The sequence below is a fragment of the Pinus tabuliformis genome, chromosome 8 (assembly GCF_031772625.1).
Source record: "Pinus tabuliformis cultivar Carrire ecotype Pingquan chromosome 8, CPIR1, whole genome shotgun sequence".
Taxonomy (NCBI): Eukaryota; Viridiplantae; Streptophyta; class Pinopsida; order Pinales; family Pinaceae; genus Pinus; species Pinus tabuliformis.
Genome location: NC_142294.1, coordinates 981,621,013 through 981,637,698, shown reverse-complemented (window position 1 = coordinate 981,637,698; position 16,686 = coordinate 981,621,013).

The window sequence follows — 16,686 nt, the reverse complement described above, 5'->3', positions numbered from 1 at the left end:
TGAAACCTCTTGGTACGTAGATGTGCACTAGTACCTTGAGCACGGCACTATACCCTCTCACTTTTCCATCAGACAAAAGAGGGAATTGTGCCTCAAAGCTTTAGCATATCATTTGGTGCATGGAGTGCTTTATAGGAATCACATCAATAGAGTTTTGCTTAGGTTCCGAAAGGCATATGAATCGAAGAAGGTATTACAAGATCTGCATGATGGACCCACTGTAGTTCACTTTTCAGGAAACACAACTGCACACAAAGTTGTGTGAGCTAGTTTCTATTGGACCACATTATTCAAGGATTCACACGCTTATGCCTGGAAGTACCCGATCTATTAGTGATGCACCGGCAGAGCTCGAAGGTCAACAGCCCCACTGCACCTTGTTGTAGTGACCAAACTGTTCCAACAATGGGGCCTAGACATCATTGGGGAGATTTTTCCACATTCGTCAAACAAGAAACACTACATTCTGACATTAACTGATTACTTCACGTGGTGGACAAAAGCAATTCTACTCAAGCAAGTGAATGACCAAGAGTTCATCAACTTCCTCTAACAGAACATCATCTCACACTTCGGCATTATGGTTTCACTCGTTTTTTATAATGCATCATACTTTTCATCTTTGAAACTTTATGATTTTTCATTACAAAATGGTATAGTACTGAAACACTCATCTAACTACTACCCGCAAGGAAACGGTCTCGTAGAATCCACGAACAAAAACCTTATCCACATAATCAAAAAGATTGCTTTCTCTAATCAACGCAACTAGAATTCTTCCCCAACGAATGCATTATGGGCTAACCTCGTAACACCCAAACCCTCTCTGAATGCCTCACCATACTTCCTAGTCTATGGTAAAGAAGCCATCCTTCCACCTAATACCTACTTACCTGCACTTCAATTATCCCAAGAATCCCAAGGAAAACCTTGTCAGCTAGTTCAGTGGAGGATGGATACACTCCACAAGCTTCAGGAATAAATGATGAAAGCAAAAGAAAATTTTACACTCCACCAAAACCATATCAAGAGATGGTTCGATAAAAAGTCTTGTGAAGTAGGAAAGTGCTCCCTCTGCGGACAGAGGCAACCCCTCTAGCCCTAGAGTGGGTCTAGTCACAATAAGGACAAAACAACAATTGATTCACTTAAATATTCATCATTAGAGACCTACCCCAAACTGGTGGTTGATGAAGTTCTATTGCACTGCTCCATCTTCTGTTTCCTTCTCCTTAATGAGCAATCAACCTGAAACACCACAAGAAAACAACATAGCACATAACCGAGAACCACAATGATCTATTTACTCATAAAGTCAAGAAGTCATGAGTTATCAAGTAAATTACATACAAGACATAGAAAAACATCATTGATTGTATTAATAATGAATCAAGAGCAAAACTTACAACCAAGTCTTGACGTTGCAAGACTTCTCAGAGGGTCCAGCCAATATGTTTCTTCAAGCATTAACTCTCAAGGATGGGTCTCCCAAATAACAATATCTCTCTCTCAGTCACAAGCTTTAATACAAGGTTAAGGGCACTCCACAGCCTCTTGAAAACTATTTCGCAATCCCACACTTGTCACACTCACACCAAAGCTATCTACCAAACTCAAATGCACTAGCAGCACTATACAACCCAAAATAACTATGAACTAAAAGAGCTAGCAACCATCAGATCATAGCAATGGTGAGTGATTTTATAGGAGAAGGAGTCTCCATGAAATGAGGGAGAGGGAGCTTATCCTCAAGGGAGGTTGCACAAGAGGCAGAACCACCATCCCAGAGGTGGAAAGGCGACCCAAACTGACCCAACAACCAGTTCTAGAAACGTCCAGAAGGCTAATTGTTTGAACTAATTCTGCAAATCTGGATCATTGCAGGTCATGAACTAGGGACTAGCGATGATGTCGCAACGATACAGTGCATGACAAAGAACTGTCGCGCATTTTAAGGGTTTACTAGCGACGATGCAGGAACTTAGTAAAAAAGGGTCAATCTTCAGCATTAGAGAGCATTTGCTTAATCTTCTTACATCAGTGGGAAGATATGAACATGTTTACTTGATACATGACACGGCAGGGGGACTGAGATGAAGACGGTGACAAACTATTATGTAACAGATGCCCCCTAAAGCATGAAGCCTGAGAGAGTGGGAGGGCTTAAATGCTTTACGAAACTGTCTGAACTAGAACACCACCTTGAAGAACCTGTAGGCGCAAGTACAACTGATATCTCTAATAGTGAAATACATGTAGTCTAGGCATGGGTGCAGCCATCCAAAAGACATATGAAACTTGGTCTGTGGTATGGACGCAGCCACCCAGCTGATAAGACCATGATGATGATAAAGGTATGGTCGCAGCCATCCGTGAAGACTCAGGTATGGTCGCAGCCATCCATCAAAGAGTCATGTACGTAATCACGGACCAATCCACACAACTTGAGCATATGTAATCTTAGTTCGGGGTCTCCAAACCCAACCAATCATAGTACAAATTCTAGCATACAAACAAATGTGCTCAGGTTGAGCATGATAGAAAGTCGCTTGATTATCGGTCAATGATGAAAATTGTTAACAAGCGCGAGAGAAACAACCAATAATGCTAATGGCTCTCAAGGTATTGTCCAGTACAATCCACCAAGTGCGAAGAATGAGTTAAAGTCGAACACTCGTGGAGTCGCCCAATCGAAGACCAATTATGAGAGTCTATCGTTAGGCACAAAGAACTTGTCATTGAGACATGCAAACTCCAAGGTACTGAAGGAGATCTCTAGATCAATCTCCTGGATAATAAGCTGATGTCGATAGGAGATGATCCATCGTAGCAGGTCCATAATGTTTCCCCCATCAATGACGCGAGATAAGGAACAAGTGGTAGATGGTGAAACAGAGCATAAGAGGAGGAGGTAAGGGTGTAAACTACAGAAGGATTATACTCTTGAACATATTGGTGACATGACTCTGGAATGTGGCAGCATTTTGGTACCAAGGGATTGGAGGCTTGATGGAAACAACATGGATCAGATGGAGTGAGGCAAAATGGCAACCCAGAAAACCCCAGAAGGCCAAATGATGATGTGTGGATATCCCAACCCGACGAGAGGCAAAAGTGTCGATGTTCAAGAGTGACTAGCCGTCGTAGGTAACCAATGATGATTCCCAAATTTTTCCCCACCACTACTAGCGAGTACCCAAATTATTTTTGGAAACAAGCTTGAAGGGGATAGCATATGCTTGTAATCTAAGTTCAACCTTTGGGCGAATCCAACCTAGTGATAGTTTAACGAGCCCTAGGGAGGAGAAGCTCGAGTCTCTTCATGGCGACGAGTCCAATGTCGTCAGGGTTTAACAAGTCTGACATAGGAAAAACTCAGAGTCTTTTTCATGTTTAGAGAGTTTGAAAAAGACACAGAAAAGAAAACTCCAGGGAGGTCGTTTTTCGTAAATTTGTGTCCCTCGTGCCCAAAAAAGTATAAAATAATACTCGAGAGGACCGCTTGAATATTATGATCAAGGAGTACTTTTCATAATTAGTGGCCCCGATCCAAAAAAGTAAAAAAGTGATCAAAGACACGACGTTTCATAACCAAAAACGAGCTTGAAACGACAAAAATCCGGCCATCTTTTCGCGTTTATACGGTCAGAAAAGAGCTGAAAGTGGACCACCTTTTTATTCCGTTTAACGAGTCAAAAAGGAAAAGTTGGCAATCTTTTTGTCTTTAAACAGTCGAAAAGGAGCTAAAAGTAGACCTCTTTTCATCTTTTACTTGGCAATATTTTCATCTTTTACAAGTCATAAAAGAGCTTAAAGGAGACTCGTCCTAGAGGAACGAGTGGTATAAAGGGTAGCAACTCGTTTCGACAATGGTGGAACTGCTCAAAACATGTAATGGTTAAGAGGTTGGCTAATAAAACCACTCATCATTGTGGTTCCTCGGGAAAGGAAAAACAACCACGTGAAAGAATATGATCGGCCAAAGAGATGGTGGCGATGGAATGAAACAACCAAGGCTCATCTAATAGAATTTAGCGGATAAAAATGGAAATCACGAGGTGTAAATTAGGTATGAGTTCATTTTTACGCAAGCTTGAACCATGGAGAACTCTGCTTGGATTCGGTTTCATGTTTACACAAGCTTGAAATGAAAAACTATGCTTGTTATGAGTTCACATGCCCCCAGCATAACGACACAAATCGAGGTACATGCCCCCCAAGCTTCATTGCATTCAACGAGGTGGATGGAATGAAGGTTCACTTTCGAGATCTTGGAAAGACTCGACTTGGATTTTACAAGCTCTTAAGCAAAGACTCGATTTGGAAAGGGAGTGGTTTCATTTTTTAATGAGGTTGACATGGTAAAAGAAGTACCCTCATAACCCTTGTTTCATTTTTTAACGAGGTTGACATAAGATCAAGAACTTTCCTCAAGACTCCTTATTTCATTTTTTAACGAGCTTGACACAAGACAAAGAACTGTGCTCCATGATCCTTGTTTCATTTTTTAACGAGGTTGAAACAAGATCAAACTATCCTCGGGCCCTTGTTTCATTTTTTAACGAGGTCGGCACAAGAAAAGAACTATCCTCAGGCCTCCTAATCATGGGTCATACGTAAACATGACTCCCAAGAGATCTTCACTGGATGGAAGAATCACGCTCTGGGAGGAACACACGTCATTAGAAACCAATGACAGATCAGGTTCCAATGTCCCTATTAAATGATGTACGAGACCATATGCATGATCATCAGCAGAGGTGGAGACGGAACAGGTAGCCACATAATGGACGTGTGGCTGGGAAGGCACTGCTTGTGAGCAAGAACCGAGAGGGGATGATAGCTGCGCAGAAGGCACCATGGGACTAAAGAATGATAATAGATCTATGGTCACCATTCTCCCATCATGTGGAAAAAAACCACACAAAAAAGTGAAGAGACAAGGGCCCCCATGGCATAAATATAGTCACGGCCAAGGAGAAGACTGAAATCTAAAGCACCTTGGACAAACATTACATCTATATAGATGGTTTTTCCCCCCAAAGTAACAGGAAACTTCGAAGGATCCCTAAAGGTTGACTGGTTCCTTCATCAAACACTAACAGATTCTACGTGACTGGCACAAGTTGTGGGGAGCCCAAAGCTTACCAAGTAGTGAAAGACATGAGGCTAACCGATGCACCCTCATCCAAGACAGTGCCCGGTACTACCTTATCATAGGCATGTATAGTAATCTAGAAAGGAACGTAGGATGGAAGGAAGAATGTAGTCAAATGACTCCAGTCGAAGGAAATGACTGAACTACTTGGTGTGGGTATCATATGATTGCCCCCATGCTCTATAGGAATCGAAGAAGAACCCTCTCAATTAGCGAGGATAGGAGGGTCACTCTCAGACTCTGGAGAACCTGATGAGACAAGAATAACATGGGTAGTATAATCATGATGCTCCTCTCGAACAGAGTGATCAACAGGTGGTGAACCCAAGTCAACACTCTCTCCGACCAATGGTTGGTCTGGAACGGGCTTCACATAGCCAGGTTTGGAAGGAGGAGGACGAACAAGAGAAGAATCTAAGTCAATCTCTTTGTCAATGGAGAGAGGGTCTAAAGAGATCCTCTGATAACCAAAGGGAAGTTGGGGTGAATAAGCTGTAAGACTTTCCAAAATGGTGGAAGCTTTATCCATGAGCGGATAAAGGTGAAGGGGATGGTTGCCTTCAAACGGTCTACAAGGAATCGAATCTTCACTTTCTTCTTACCGTTGCTAGTTGATAGGGTAGCATCATCATGAGCTTTATAGGATGATGAGGGATGAGCCAGATCGTAAGACCATACTTATAAGATCCTAGATATGCCAGGACAATCACAAAGAAGATGGTCACCCTTGCACAATTTACAAGTAAACTTAACCTTCTACAAAGGAACAAAAGGTTATATGACCTGAGAGGTACTCAAAGCAATAGTTGCACAGGTGGCCCCATGTTTATCAGACTTCTTCTTCTTCTTCTTCTTCTTCTTCTTAGTCTCCTAGTTACTAGATGTGAAACTTTCACTAGGTGAAGGAGGAGATGAAGGTGAAGAAACAAGAGAAGAAGGCACAGGCTCAACCTTGGAATCATTGTGTCGTGGTTTAGACGAAGGAGACGATGGAACAAAAGGCATGACACTCAAGACCACCGAGGTGGAAAACAACCAAATGGGCAAACTGATGGTTAACTCAGGCAAGGACAACATTGCCATGTATGGAGCACTAGCATTTCCAAAAGAAGCAAACAGACCAGGGTTCCCATCTGGGAGAAGACCTTGGCTGATAGACTCGGGCAATGTTACCAGCAAGAATGACCCTGAGAAACACTCGTACAAGAACTCGAACTATTACCAGGAACATTTTGTGGGCAATAAATTTTATGACACAGGAACAAAACTTGACCTTTTCATGTTTCAAGAGTCGAGAAAAGGATGAAAAGGTGACTCTATCTCTTTCGAGGTTTAATGAGCCTAAAAGGACAACTGCTCAGATGGACCTTTTCTTTTAAGGAGTTAAAAAGGAATGAAAGTGACTACTCTGGAGAACTAGGAGAAAGGTTAACCAGACAAATCGTAAAATTTCATATACACCTTGGTGATCAAATGAAAGAGAAATGACCAAGGACTTTCTGTACGGCAGTCAATCTTCCCGAATGTTGTGTTCGATGCGTTACAGTTCGTAAGGTGATAGACACGACTTCCTATGGATGTAAGATGATAACCTAGTGGGGTCTCCCGATATATACTCGACGGTACTGGGAACACAAATCTATGCTAGGCAACTATTGAGTCACAGAAGGAGGAATCACCCAACCTTAAGTGAAAGCAATAGTGACTAGGTTTAACGTCGCCGGATCACGTCTCTAGCCTAGACCTCTAAATAATGTGCGTTAATTTCCAATGTGTTGTTAAGTTCATTCAGTTCATTTTAAAGTTGATCTTGAATTAAGTTTCTATTTTTCAATCCCTACTGAATGTATATTAAAAACCCTAGGATGTAGCTAGAATGAGTAAAGCATCTTTCATTTCAATGAACACCTACTTAAAGGAGGGTAGAAAGTTCATCCCCAAACAAACACAAGCGAATGCAAACACTAAGAAACACAATGCATCAATACACTAATCTCATGATGCATCGATACTACTAATGAAAGATTTAGAGTTCTCTTTTCAATTTCTCAAACATGAAAATTTGAAATGCACATATACTTTCACTTTTGTATATCAAATGAATGCAATCCCTTAATTTTTTTTGTTTTGAATTTAAAGAGACAAACAAGCAAGTGTGAACTGATCGATCCAAACAATTGTGATCTATGCTTGGTAGTGAAGAAATCGAATCAACATAAAAAATTGGTTCAATAATCGACACTAAAAATCAACCATCAAGAAAACAAGCAGCGAAAAAGCCTCAAGAAAATCAATAAGACGGTTGTGGACGAACCTTGGACAGACATGTAACACAAAAAAATGGTTTTTCGACGAAACCTTTAAAGAGCTAGGTCACACGGTCTAAAAACACAAGACTCACTCAATGAAACCAAAGATATGGTACCTTAACCAAAAGCAATCAAAACAAGCTGATGGGAGAGAGGAAACAACAGGGGATAAACAAGACTGGATGATTCAGGAGGTAAAGTTGTAAAAACAACTTTACAGGAAACATCACGGGCATAACACCAACAACTAGGGATGATCAGCCACTAGCCATAGCAAAAGAGTGATGTCGTCGCGAGAGTACACGTATCTTCCACGATGGGCTGATTTCAGGAATCGTTGCGACTTTGCGATAGGATTCAGTGACACACAGAACTTTAAAATAGAGACAGGGAAATGTCAACGCGACTATTAAGCTTTTTTCAGTGATGAACTTAAAAATAATGAAAGATGAATGAAAACCCCCAAAAAAAGACCAGTCTATCCTTACAGATAATAAAGGGATTTCTTAGATTAACCCAGGTAACCCAAAAGACTGATGGTTTAACCCAAAAATTCAAAAGACACTAAATCAAAACCAAACAAAAGCAGAAAAGAGAGAAAACATACGAAGGACTCCCTAGCAGAGTCACCAACTCATGAAGTAGGAAAGTGTTCCCTCTGTGAACAGAGGCAACCCCTCTGGCCCTAGAGTGGGTCTAGTCACAATAAGGACAAAACAACAATTGATTCCCTTAAATAGTCATCATTGGAGGCCTACCTAAAACCAGTGGTTGATGGAGTTTTGTTGCGCTTCTCTAGCTTCTGTTTCCTTCTCATTAATCAAAAATCAACCTGAAACACCACAAAAAAAACAATAGAGCATGTAACCGAGAACCACAATGATCTATTTAGTCATAAAGTCAAGAAGTCATGAGCTATCAAGTATATTACATACAAGACATAGGAAAACATCATTGATTGTATTAATAATGAATCAAGAGCAAAACTTATAACCAAGTCTTGACGTCGCAAGCCTTCTCGGAGGGTCTAGCCAGTATGTTTCTTCAAGCATTCACTCTTAAGGAGGGGTCTCCCAAATAACAATATCTCTCTCTCACTCACAAGATTTAATACAAGGTTAAGGGCACTCCACAACCTCTTGCAAACTATTTAGCAATCCCACACTTGTCACACTCACACCAAAGCTATCTACCAAACTCAAATGCACTAGCAGCACTATACAACCCAAAAGAACTAGGAACTAAAAGAGCTAGCAACCATCAAATCATAGCAATGGTGAGTGATTTTATAAGAGGAGTCTCCATGAAATGAGGGAGAGGGAGCTTATCCTCAAGGGAGGTTGCACGAGAGGCGGAACCACCATCCCAGAGGTGTAAAGGTGACCCAAACTAACCCAACAACCAGTTCTAGAAATGTCCATAAGGCCGACTGTTTGAACTAATTCGCCAAATCTGGATCATCTCGAGTCATGAACTAGGGACTAGCGATGACATCGCAACGATACAGTGCATGACAGAGAACCGTCACGCATTTTAAGGGTTTACTAGTGACGATGCAGGAACTTAGTAAAAAAAGGGTCAATCTTCAGCATTAGAGAGCATTTGCTTAATCTTCTTACATCAGTGGGAAGATACGAACATGTTTACTTGATGCATGACATAGTAGAGGGACTGAGATGATGACAGTGACAAATTACTGTGTAACAAGTCTGCAGAGAAAGCTAACTTTGGTGTTGGTGACTTGGTCTTGAGATGGGATAAATCCCATGAAGACAAAGGCAAGCATACGAAGTTCCAATCCTTATGGATTGGTCATAAACATTCCATGAGAAGCTTCACCCACACACATACCGTCTACAATCACTTGATGGGAGTATTGACAACCTTCTTGTCAACGACCAAGATCTAAAGCATTACTCCTAGTAAGTCGGTCGCACCCCATGCCATGTACATAGTCTTCTTGCTACTTGTTGTTTTCATTTTATTTGTCTTGCTTACTATTTTTGTTTTCATTTGTTTGGTTTGCTTAATACCTTAATTTTTTGTTTTCATTTGTTTAGTTTTCTTAATACCTTATTATTTTTGTTTTCCGAAAATAAGTGTTTTCATTTTCTGAGTTTTGGATTTTGAATGAGTATGTTGCTTAGATATGAAGAGATTTGTGACACTATTGCACTTGGCCAGTCTTGTGTCTATCTTATCTGTGCTTGGTTATAACCTTTGGCCAATTAAGTCTTGTCAGAAAATACGAGTCATTTGTAAGGGAAGTTTTGGTCCAATCATGAACCTATGTCCACATCGGGAAGCCTCATGCCTATACTCAGCCTTCTGTTATGTGTGTTCAAGGTCGTCCAACTAGTAGAAACGAAGAAGGGGAAATATAAACGAGCAAACCTATGTCAAAGTTCTTACATGCTTCTCTAAAGGAACAACCTCTTCTATTCTCAATAAATCGGGATCCCTCTTCTACCCCAAAAATAAATAAGTGCTTATGCACAGTCCTCTTAAGAATACAAAGGTGAAAGAAGAGAAAGGCTTCCTGCGTAGAGAGGTGAAGCATGCAACTCCACCGAGGTACTGACCAAGATCATTGGCAGTGGAGCAATGTGTGTGTTCCTATGTGACTTTTCCGTGGTACCTTTCAGGCCTCCTAGCAGCAGAGAAACACCAGAGATGAAAACTTATACTATGAAAATCTTCAACTCACAAGCTAAACTACCATTAGTCCCCTAAATTGTACCCTTTTTTACCATCTTTCCGTCTTAAACCATAACCATTTACCCTTGTTTTACCTATCATTTATTCCCTCATCTTGCACTACTGCAAGAACGATGACACATTTCACATTTACTTTATATTTTACATTTTTAATTCAAATTTAGCATTTATTAATTATTATTATGTGATTTCTCACTTATAATTACTTTTGTAACTCATTGATATCTCCTACATTACTTAATAGTTAATGCTTACCTTGACTGTTGATTTTAAGTGCAGAACGGATCTCGCACTAGTACTAGCATCGCGATTATCATATCTCGCACCATTACTTGCAACGCGAATCTTGGCAGCAAATCCGGACCCCCCTTGATTGCTACCTATTTTTGCACTACCTTAGCCATAACCGCCGAACACATTTGAAGGCAGCCGAGTCCCAGCTATGACAGCAAGGCAATCTAGAGTAGCTGAGTTTGGATCTGGGAGAAGTGGATAGTTGAAGATAGCCATGACCTGTTTTGTTAAAACGCCTGATTTTGAAGGCCGCAAGCTTATTTTGTAAATAGTTATGTAATCTATTGTAACAAAATTCTGCGAACAACATGTAACGAGATGAATGATCCTCTCGGCCTTCGGTCGAGGATCTATATAAGAAGAAATGTAGATAGGACAAGTTAGTCAAGGAATGTTTAAGTAAGTGTATAGAACAGAGATAGAACCAGGAAGGCGGTAACAGGCTTATATTTTGTTATTGCCCAATCTGGGCTAGATTGTAATCATGTATGTATTTTCTTTATGATTTAATAAGAAGAGAGAGCTCTGCATTACTATTCTACATCGTATCTTTCATGTTTGAATGTTGATATATTGAGCAAGTGCTGAGAAGCATTTTTAATTAAAAGGGAAATGTGCTAGTTGGCTAGGGCCCAGCCAACCAAGCACATTCTCCCTCCTTTCTATTCCTTTTAATTTATGTTTTAAACTGGCAAGTGTGATTTACTTTACAGCCTTTGAATTCATGTTGAGTGAGAGTAGATCTGCCACATAAAGTAATTAAATTTCCTTTTCTTGCATCTGATTTCAATTGGTTTTCCCCGCCTAGTCTAAGCAGGAGAAATTACCTGCACCAGTGCACGTTGGTTTGCTATTCACTTTCTGAAAATCTGTTTGATTTAGTTTTCTGCCTGGTTTAAAGTAGAAGGACCATTCCTACACCAGTGCAAGATTTTGTGATGCAGTAATTCTTTCTAAGTTATTTCTAACAACTTTCTTGCTTTCACTGATATTTCATAACAGGATAGATTAAAAGGGTTGTTTCTTTCTTTCTGCAATTTGATAAACTTAGAAACAATCACCCTTTTATGCAATTTGGCTTTCTAAAACCTTCAATAGTTAAGCATTAATTTCAAGGATTAAAAAGCTAATGTGTAAGAAGCCCTGGTCTGGTACAAGAACTAGTTTCTTGTTGCTTGGACTGAGTTCTCTAGAATTGAGAAAGTCTAGACCCTACATGAAAGAAAAAACACTTTTAGTACATACATCATTTTACACCTTCTGCATAAATTTCTGTTCTTGAACTAGTGCAAGATAGATTCTTGCGAGAAGGAAATCTTTATATAAGCAGGTTTGAAGGGCCCATCGGTTGAAGACTACTAAAGTGTCTTTGCTTAACGAAACACACACTCAACAGTTAGTCAATAATCAGCTAGAGTTATTTCCCTTTTCTTCTAAATCTATTTTTCAAATGCATTTTCTTTTGTTCCAGTCTTAGATTATTTTTGGCGATTCAAGTTAACTTTTCCTCTATAGTTCGATTATGTAATCTTTCCTTTAAAGAAAGTAGGGATTGATATTGGAAACATCCATACCATCTCTGGCATTGCCTGTGCTTCATCTCTAAGTTTATGGATCCCCCAGGTTGACAATTTAAGTGTTGAGGAGTTTACTTAAGTGTAATTCTTGCACCCAACAACTACCCTTTCGAATCTCGAAACTTTGTGATCAAGATGGACTTTTGTTGTGTTTGACTGAGTTGGCAAAAGGAAAACCATGTATGTCCATGGGGTAAGTGGGGAAGCCGAAGTAACCCGCATAGTGATTAAATACTCCTCAAAAGACCAAGGCCCTATGTTTTCAATGAACCAAAACAAAGAAGCTGAAGTTCTACCAGTGTGTCACCAAGTGTTGTAGTGGTTGCAACACCCTCCAAAATTTTGGCCCGCATCCAATTTCAGATCCTCCTTTGAGAGTTTTACTTTATGTCTACACGCACTCGAGTTCACCTCATGAGCTCGTGTGAGTCTTCACACCCACATTTCTTGATCGTTTGACAGACAACTTGTGCATGTTGGTATCAATGTTATGCTTGCGACCATGTTCTAGTCATACACAAGGTCTTTGGTTCGTGTGTACGTGTTGTGTTCACTATGTAAAAATCTGTCGCACTCACACACGGATTCATATACACTATCGCACAAGTGTCGTCGTGGTCATCCAACGATCAATCACAAGTGTTGTGCTTCTCGCTCACACCGTCGGTCAGTCATGTTGAGCATGTGTGTCTGCATAGTTTGAGTCGTCTCGTCGTTAAGTCATGTAAGTGTGTATTTGCAAGTACCTGTATGAACCTTTTCACTCACTCACACACAGTCGTTTTGATGAAGTTCTCACAACTGGATTCCCCTCTAATAGTCAGAACTTCACCCCACCATCAACTCAATTGAGTATCACCCAAAACAGCGTAGAATCACCAAGAAAGCCATTTCAAGTTGCGTTGCCTGCAAGCTGATCAATCAACCTTCCTGCTAGTCAATCAGATAATTTGACGCGCCAGTGTTATAGACATTTTTGTGCCTTACAGCTATAAGCATGAAATGTCCATAATTTAAGGGATCCAAAGTCCCTAAACATGTTGTTCCTACCCCTAGAGGAACAAGGCTAACAAACCACAACAATTCACAGAAGTTCTCCACCAGAAACTGCTCAAAAACAAGTCAATTCAGGATCAATTCAGAGGCTCCACTAGCTGTCTGCGTTGAAATGCAAAGTCTGCACTGGCTACCTGCACTGCAACACAGGTAGAAGCACTACCAGGGTGCGCTGAACGAGAATTGACAAATGGAAAGTTCATTCGACGAGGTGTCAAGACCCTGGAAGCTTCCAGAATCTTCCTCAATGGCACTTGCCTCAGTGAATTCGACTAGTGATGAGTAAGAGGTTCTCAATCTCCAAGTGGAAGCAAGAACCTCCAAGTGGAAGCAAGAACTAACAGAGGGAGACGACACTGGTCAGATCTCAATCTTACTCATCCTCTCTCCAAACATCTATATATGGATCTCTCCTCCATGAGATCTAGAGGCTGGCATTTTGTTATTCCAAAGAATTGTTGTTGGTTTGAGATTGGAATCATTGGGTGCCTAATGCTTTGAGGGAAGGTGAAGATAGGAATTTCATTTGCTGGGAAGGAGATGTTGGATTGGAGCCCTCTGGGTTGTATCTCTTCCTGAACCTTGTTATTCATCAATAAAGCTATCTTGGTTTCTCCTATATACTGGTGTATCTTTGATGTATGATTGCATTAGTATGTTTAGTTTATTTCTAATCCTGAACTAGTTATGAATATGAATCTATGTCTTTGTGTAGTGTTCTCTTCTTGTGATCTTGTAGAAACCTCTTGAAGCTGGGTGAGCGAGAAGGCAAGTAGCTGGGAACTCCCAAAGAGGAGAGGAACTAGATCGAGGGACAAACGAAAGACACCGGTTAGTCCATCCATCTCTCTCCATTCTTAATTCATAAAGGAAGAATACTAGAATAGCTGTCTCTGTTTGTTGCTAAGGCACGGTCACACCTTAGGTGGATAGGATCGTCCTGCATAGGCATTTTTCCCCACAACAAATTGGCGACTCCGCTGGGGAGATCTGTTTAGTCATTTTATTTGTGTTTCCATCATTGTTTGTTTCATAGACTCAACAGCAACAATCGAACTGCATCTGCTATTCTCAGATGCAAAGTAGACAGCTGCTGCTTTGATCCAATCACTGGATTTGTCTATGATCTGAACAATGGATTCACAAATGATTTGATGATCCTTTGTGATAGATCTTAGCCCTTCCTCAAAGCATCCCTTTGATTGTACCTTTCTTGTTGCTTTGATTTGGCCTGAAACTGTAGATTAAATAGCAAACTGTGACCCAGAACCTAGTGAGAAACTCTCGTTTCTCCTTCAGTGCAGACCCTGTGAAGAGGTTCTGCATTTCAACGCAGGTCCCGTGAAGGCTACCTGCGCTGAATGTCAAAACCCCTGTGTTGAGGGTGCGTTGATCCAGTTAGGCCTTGTGCAGCTGGGGTTTTCTGCTCTGTTTTGCCTTGTTTTGATCTCTGATTTTTGCAGCCTGTAACCAGCATAGGTACCTGTCTGATAACTCCTTTTCTCTGCTTAAATTTTGCCTCCTTTTGTACAAAAATACTGTGAGTGTTTTTATGTCTTTGTGGCGTCATTTACAGTTTTCCTTTGCAAGAGTGAAATATTCATCCTGTAGCCCTTGATTCAGATCTGTTGATTGTGATCTTAGGAGAGATTTCATTGGCTATTTACAGTTGATTATACATTTACTTTTGCTTTTGGTTTGAGTTTGTCTCTTTTAAGTGTCGAAACAAGTATTCATTTCGGAAATCGTTAAGTGTTGTAATCTCTTCTACCCTCTCTGATTTCGGAAAAGTAAACTTGTTTGTATTTGTCATTTAAAAGCAAATTCAAAGTTGTACAAAAAAGCTTTCTTTGTAGGCATCAATACTAAGAAAGCGGAAAACAAACACCTGCATTGTGCATTTGCATCTTGATAGTTTGCATGTTTGATTTAGGAAAAGTGCATTAGGGTGTGCTGATTGCTCTTTGAGAAAAGATGGTGTCTTTCTTTTCCCTTTGTAGCTAGGATTTTCATAATTTGAAAAGATATAAAGCTTGCTTATCATCTTTAGACTGCATTTAGGAATTGTATCATACATCTCGTGGTGAACCTCAAAAGGCAAACTTCTAAAAAGATCAACCTAAAATAAATTGAATGAACTTAACAACGCTTTGCAACATAACGCACAACATAGAGGTCTAGGCTAGAGATGTGTTCCGGCGTCGTAAAGCCTGGTGACTGTCGATCTCGTTGATGGTGGGTGATTCCTCCTGAGGGACGATAGTGCCAGTACGGATTATGCTCCCACGTACCGTCGCGTATATATTGGGAGACCCCTATAGGCATAAAATCTTTATCCTTAGGAAGCCATGTCGGCCGCCCTACTGATCGCAATGCACTGAACACAGCATTCAGGAAGATCGACCGCCCGTACCCTAAAAAGTATTCTGCGGTTTTGCGAAAAGTTTGGCACACCCTCTACCTAGAACTCCAGAGCAGTTCCTTTTGGCCTTTTTCAGACTCTATAACGGAAAAAGTCCATCCGAGCATTTGTCACTTCGGGCTCGTTAAAACATCGAAGGAGACTAGAGTCATCTTTAGCTTTTTCTCGACTCTTTAAAATTGAAAAAGCAAGTTGTGTCTAAAGCGTCATTAAAATTTATTTTAAACGGAACAAATCACCCCTATTCCTGCATTGATCTTTAGGTTGAGAAAATGGAGCACACCAACCAAGGAATTCCCCTTGGTGGAAATCCTAGTCCCTTCTCCTCTTGGGGAGATGTTGGTGCGCCTCATATGGCCACATTGTCGCTTCCAGGACTGACAATTGGCCTGCCGGTCTGGCTCTTTTCAACCAATGTCATTCAGAACACCACTATTCCTGAACAGTAGAATCAACAGTTAGACCAGACCAGAGTTACCCACCAGCCTTCTACTTCATCTAATTCTCCCTTTCCTCCTTCCTCTTCGCTTGATGGAACTGGTAAAACAAAAAACCAAGTTCCTAAGGAGAAGAAGGAAAAGAAGAAGAAAGAGAAGAAGAAGAAGGAGCCAAAAGCGACTGGGGGCAAACAAGTGGCGTCTGACAAAAATCCACACACAGCACTGACTAGGTCTAAATCGCCATGTGTCATATGCAAGGGAGACCACTTCCACAGAGATTGTCCCTGCATCCCTCAGATACTAAGGGACTGGTCTCCCCGTTTGCACAATTCGGTGGCGTCAACCTCTGATAGCCATGTTGACAGCTCACCGTCAACTAGTGAAAGTGAAGTCACAGGACAGAGAGGGAAAGCTAGATTTCCCTGCAAACTGTGTGAAGGCGACCATGCCATCCACCGTTGTCCCTTCTTAGACGAGGCTAAAAGAGTTTTGGAAGATCGCCCGATTTTACGAGCGCAACTTCCTCCCGGATATCAAAAACTCCCGCCAAGTCCTTCACCAGTTGAGAACCCGGCTGGCCCGCTCAGGTGGTCAGCCAAAGCACCTATCATTGAGGATGAACCGTCTAAATCCATACCTGACGAAAGTCAAAAGGTTGAGGCGGCAGTTGACCCGGTTTTGCCTTCAGAGGCTCTATCTTCGAATGATACCA